General features: G+C 42.3%; 1 pseudogene; it reads left to right on the top strand.

Annotated features, from left to right (window-relative positions):
• The first annotated feature begins 4068 nt into the window (after positions 1-4068).
• On the top strand, positions 4069-5938 carry LOC101648534 (annotated as a pseudogene).
• Positions 5939-6104: the final 166 nt, after the last annotated feature.

Raw genomic sequence — 6104 nt, 5'->3', positions numbered from 1 at the left:
CATTAATAAGACAGTAAAGAAATAAAGTATCAAAGTGGATGCCAGAGGAGACTCAGAAACTTGTTCTTTATCATAGAGAAGATGGAAGAAAGGAGGAAGTCAAAGAGTTAAATAGCAAATGTCAAAGGGTAGCTGGAGAAGACAAATCCAAATATTATAATGAAATGTGAAAAGACCTAGAATTATAAAGCCAAAAGGAAGGACACAGCATATTGTAAACAGAAATAACTAAAGAAAAATATTCAATCCTTTCGTTGAAATCTTAAAAGGATTTATGAGTAAAATATTGAATGATGCAGGAAGCATCAAGAGAAGATGGAAAGAATATACAGAGTCATTGTAACAAAAAGAACTAGTCTACATCCCACCATTTCAGGAGTTAGCATCTGTGATAGGTAGGTTTATTGTGTCAACCTCGCCAATAGGAACAACACTGGCTCTTTGGTGATCAGACCAGTGTGTGGCTGCCTTAGTAGTTCTCTGCCTCAACTTGCAAGCTCCACTATTTGTGGGACACCCAGCACGTGGACCGTGTCACTAGAACTTGAGGTTCCTTTGAGACCTGCTTTGCCACACTGCTGGTGTATACATTACTTGAGCTGGGGACTGTCGGATCCTGTCATCTGGCTGACTGTTGGTGACCCACCCTGCTGTTTGCTGCCTGTGGTTGGACTGCCTGCATTGCTCTACAGACGACTCAGCTGTCTGCTTCTTTGACCTTGGACCCAGCAGCCTTGTGAGTTGAAGGACTTCCAGTATATTAACTGTTTCATGGAGTGAGTTGAACTGAGCCCTCTGTACTGCTGTGTGGGTTAATTAGCTGTTATATTCCTTCATGCTGTATGCATCTATCCATATATAAATATATATAAAATCATAAGCGCCCTGGCTTTGTTTCCCTAAAGAACCCTGTCTAACACAGCATATGAGCAAGAAAGAATGATGCTGAAGAAAAATAAATCAAACTGCTTTGGCAAAAATGAGGCTCCAATAATTGATTGGATTCACCCGGAAATGTTTTCGCAATCTGAAGGAGCACTGGAACCACTCACTCATTATGATAGGAAATGGCCAAGTGATGGGATGGAATACATATTGGTACCAATTTCAAAGTAAGGTGATCCAACAGAATGTTCAAACTATAGAGCATCACTGATATCACACACAGCAAATTTTTTCTTAAGATCATCAAACAACTGCTGCAGCAGCACACTGAAGTTCCTGCCTGAGTCCCAAGAGAATGTGGAACAAGACATGTCACTGCTGATGTCAGATGGATCATGGCTGAAAGAGGGAATATCATAGCAGGGTTTATTCGTATTTCATTGACTGCGCTAAGGAATTCAGTTCTATGAACCATAATAACCTGTGGATACATTGAGATGAATGGGAATTCCAGAATATTTCACTGTGCCTATTCAGAACTTGTACAAGAGGACTTTGAGGACAAAGATGCACCTGACACAAGTGATGGTGTTCTCCATCGCCTCATATGCATGTGAAAGTTGGACACTGAGTAAGGAAGACCAATGAAGAATAGATGCATTTGAATTGTGGTGCTGTAGAAGAATATCAACAGAACCGTGGACTGCTAACAGGATAAACCAATCTGTGTAGGAAGAAGTAAGGCCAGCGTGCTCCTTAGAGGCAAGGATTACAAGACTTCATTATACATACTTTGGACATATTTTCAGGTGAGACCAGGCCTTGTAGAAGGGTATCATGTTTGTTAAATTCGAAGGGCAGTGGAAAAGAGGAAGACTGTCAAGGAGATGTATTGACACAGAAGCTACATTAATGGGATCAGGCATAGGAAAAATTCTGACGATGGTACAGGACAAGTGTTTCATTCTGTGTGCATAGGGGTGCTAGGAGTCCAAGCCAACTTTATCATATCTGACAACAGAGAAGTCACGTAAGCCATTTAATACCAGGAGTGATTGCAGAGATATAAAACCATAAAAAATGAGTTTCCAAATTGCATCTTAAATCTGATTATGCTGAAATGCATTTAAAACTCCACCTTTGTCTCTTTGGGGGTTGATAAGTTTTGTCACTATTATTAAAGAGGGCACTGCTAATGGAGCCCTGATGGTGTAATGGTTAAGTCTACAGTCTGGATGATGGACCTTTCAAAATTACCAGCAACTCGACAGGGCATTCTACCCCTGTAAACAGTCACAGCCTTGGAAACCCACAGTGGGGTGCTGTGAGTCAGCATTGGATTGGTGGCAGTGAGCTGAGTTTTGTTAATTCATGGTGAGAGGTGAAAAGCTTACACCCAAAATCACATCACAGTAGTTGATGTGTGGGTGAAAATTGAGGCTTTCGGAAATTTCAAGTTTGATATGTTTCAGGAATTTGTGTCACACTGAGAGGAGATACAGGGGAACTGGTTGTTTGGTACTACTTAAATTACATTAATTGGTAAAGGGAAAAGAAAGAATCAGAGTTTCTGAAGCCATGACTGGAGAAAGGCTTAAAGTTGAATAAAAGACCTTAAAACTTCTACTTGTGGCATGAAAAATGCCTTATCTCTTCTAATAACGCAACTGTTAATGCTGAAAACCAAACCCAGAGTCTCATTATGCCAGTAGCTGAATTACTGTGCCAGTTTAATTTTCAACCTAGAAAGATGCTTGATATGAAAGTAAGAACACTGATTGTAAAGAAATGGGACCCTGACACTTGAGGAGGGGCTATATGGGCTGATAATTTAGAATAAAGAGATATTGAGCTCCTAAATTCCTCCTTGACACATTCTAGCCACTAGCACCAATCCTCCCCTCTCTAGAGATTAATCCACTTTCAGCAGCACCATGCAGGAGGAGATTAGCCCAAAAATGCATGTTAACGTAACACCTGGGGCAGTTTCTGGAGCATTGCCTGAAACAGATGCTTTACATGATATTGCTGTAAATTCCCAGGAAACTCACTCACCACCCATTATTGCCTCTAGACTTCTAACTAGACTTAAATCACAGTAAGTCCCCCAAGGTGAAGTCCAGATGGTGACCCAGGAAAAGGTGTGCTATACCGCTAACAAACTGCTAGAGTTTTCTGACCCATACAGATAGATACCCAGAGAATGTGGGAATGGTTGTGAAGGGTGTGGGGTAATGTAACAATGTCTCAGCTGGAGTTTATCAATATGGGCCACTAAGCACAGATTCTTTATTCAATGTTTCCATTCAAGGGATTAAGAAAGGATCTAATACTTTATTGGTTTCCTGAAATGTGGGTTGCAAGATGGTCTACATTAAGTCAAGTTGAAATACCAGATCTACCTTGGTACACTATAGAAATTATCCAAAAGCTTAGAGAAATTTCGACATTAGGGTGGATTTATTGGGTTAAACCTATCGACCCAGAGATAGAGTGTCGTAAGGATACAGCTTTTACCAAAAGAGTAAGAAACAAATTAGTGAACAGAGCCCCAGCATCTCTGAAATTTCCTGTGACTAAGGGAGGTCAGTCATGCTTGACAGTGGAACCTGTCCTAATTGAATTAGGACACTTGCCTGCTATGCAGCTGATGGGCCCCATGGCTGTAGGGGCCGAGGTGCAGCACTCATTTGCAGCATTCAGAGACAGATGGGAAAGGATTTTGTAATGGACAGCACCGTCGAAGTACCAGTCATATGGACTGAAGTCATTGGCTACTTAGGCAAGGAGTTCCTGAGTGAAATTGATGAGACTCCTGCAAAATATTTACTTGATCTATACAAGCAGAAAGATTCTAGATCAGGTAAATGATATTCCAACTCAATTTGTCAGAATGCAGTCACAACCTCTCAATCATTGCCCACACATAAGTTGGTCTGCAGACCTACAACCCCTTGAATAAAGGGGAAGCTGAGTGCCTTTGAGGTAGGATCCCACTATATCATCAAAAGTTTATGCAGTTCATCTTTCTCTCCGCCTTCCCCAAAGTGATCTGTACCATTCACAAGAGTAACTGTTCACTGGGGAAAGGGATATAATCAAACTTTTCATAGATAACTGGTCACTGACTGAATTAACACTAATTCCAGGAGGCCAGAATGTTTTGAAAGTCCACTAGTCAGAATGAGAGTAGATGGAATTCATAGTACTAATGGGCTCTCAGTGCAGGTTTGTCTCACAATAGGTCCAGTGGCTTCCCATCACAATCCTGCAGTCAATTCCCCAGTTCCAGAATGCATTATTCGATTAGAAATACTCAGCGACTGGCAAAATCCCAATATTGGATCCCTGAAATGTGGCGTAGGGGACTTTGTGCTCGTAGGAAAAGCAAGTGGGACTATTTGAACTGTCTCAGCATAGGAAATCGTAAACACAAACAATATCACATTCCTGGAGAGATTGAAGAGATTAGAGTCACCACCAAGGACTTGAAAGACATAGGGGTGGTGGTTACCAACACATTGTCCTTTAACTCACCTATTAGGCCTGTGCAAAAGTCAGATCCATTTCAGAAAATGACGGTAGATTATCATAAACACAGCCAGGTGGTGAGCCCAATTGCAGCTGCTATTCCAGAAATGGTTATGTTGCTTGAACACATTATTACCTCTCCTGGTACTTGGTAAGCAACTATTGATATTACCAATGCCTTTGTTCTCAGTTCCAGTTTTGAAGAACTATCAGAACTACCAAAAGCAGTTTGTTGGCCTAGGTAACAGTACACTTTCACAACTCTCCTTCAGTGTTATGTCAACTCTCCAGGGCTATGCCTTAATTGAGTCTGTGGGAATCTTGAATACCATTCTCTTCCACATAATGGTAAATTGGTCCATTACATCAATGAAATGTTGATAGGGCTTAATTTGGAAAATAATCAATGACTTTATTGGTGAAATATTACCAGTATTACCAATACCCACCCTGCATGTTAGAGGGTGGGAAATCAATCCAACAAAAGTTCAGGTGCCTCCCATCTCAGTGATATTTCAAGGGATCCAGTGGTGTGGAAAATGAAAAGATATTCCTAAACTGAAGGGTTGGTTATTATATCTAGCCTTCCCCATGACTAAAAAGGGGATGCGATACCTGCTGGGCCTCTTTGGATTTGGCGACAAGAGAGACCACATTGTGGTGTGCTACTCTGGCATCTAGATCAAGTGACTCAAAAAGCTTCCAGTTTTCTGTGGGGCTCAGAACAAGAGGAGGCTGTGCAAGAGATTCAGGGTGCCATCAAGCTGCTCTGCCACTTGGGCAATAGAACCCAGCTGATCCAATGTGCTCATGGTGTCAGTGCCAGATAGAGATGCAATTTGGAGTCTTTGGCAGGATATGTCAATAGGGATGGACATATCCCAGTGAAGACCCTTAGGATTTTGGAGCTTAGCTCTGTCATCCTCGGCAGGCAAAAACTCCCCTTTTGAAACACAGCTTTGGGCTTTTGGCTTGTTACTGGCCTAAGTGGAAGCTGAATGCCTCACAATACACGGTCAATTCACCGCATGGATTGAACAGCCCATCATGAATTGGGTGTTGTCTGACCCACAGTCATAAAGTTGGACGTGCACAGCAGCACTCCAGCATTAAATTAAAGTGGTCGATACAAGATCAGAATAAAGCAGGACCTGAAGGAATAAGAAAGCTGCATGAAGAAATAGCCCTAATGCTTATGGTCTCCGCTCCTATCACACAATCATCTATGTCCTAGTCTGCACCTGTGGCCTCATTGGAAGTTCCGTATGACCTGTTACTGAGGAAGAGAAAACTCATGCGTGGCTTACAGATGAGTCTGCACAATACACAGGTAAACCTCAACGGTGGACAGCTGCAAAACTGCAGTCCCTTTCTGAGACCTCCCTGAGGCAGTGGTGGAGAGAAATCCTCCCACTGGGCAGAACTTTGAGCAATACACCTGCTCATTCAGTTTTCTTCAAAGGAGAAATGGCCAACTGTGTGACAATATACTACTTCATAGGCTGTGGCCAATGGCTTGTGAGGTAGTTAGTTTATTGTGCCAACCTGGCCAATAAACACATGTGGGGTTAATTGAAGGGCAGAGGGATAAATGGTTCAGTGAGCCTCGCCTTTCTAGTTCTCGGGTCTCTTGCTTTCTGATGGTCGGACCAGGGTGCAGCTGCCTTAGCCAGTTCCCTGCTTCAGCT

This window comes from Echinops telfairi, unplaced genomic scaffold (assembly GCF_000313985.2).
Source record: "Echinops telfairi isolate 266 unplaced genomic scaffold, ASM31398v2 ScPeMD7_443;HRSCAF=831, whole genome shotgun sequence".
NCBI lineage: Eukaryota > Metazoa > Chordata > Mammalia > Afrosoricida > Tenrecidae > Echinops > Echinops telfairi.
The sequence above is the reverse complement of the archived record's forward strand: the minus strand, read 5'-3'. Positions and strand labels throughout refer to the sequence as shown.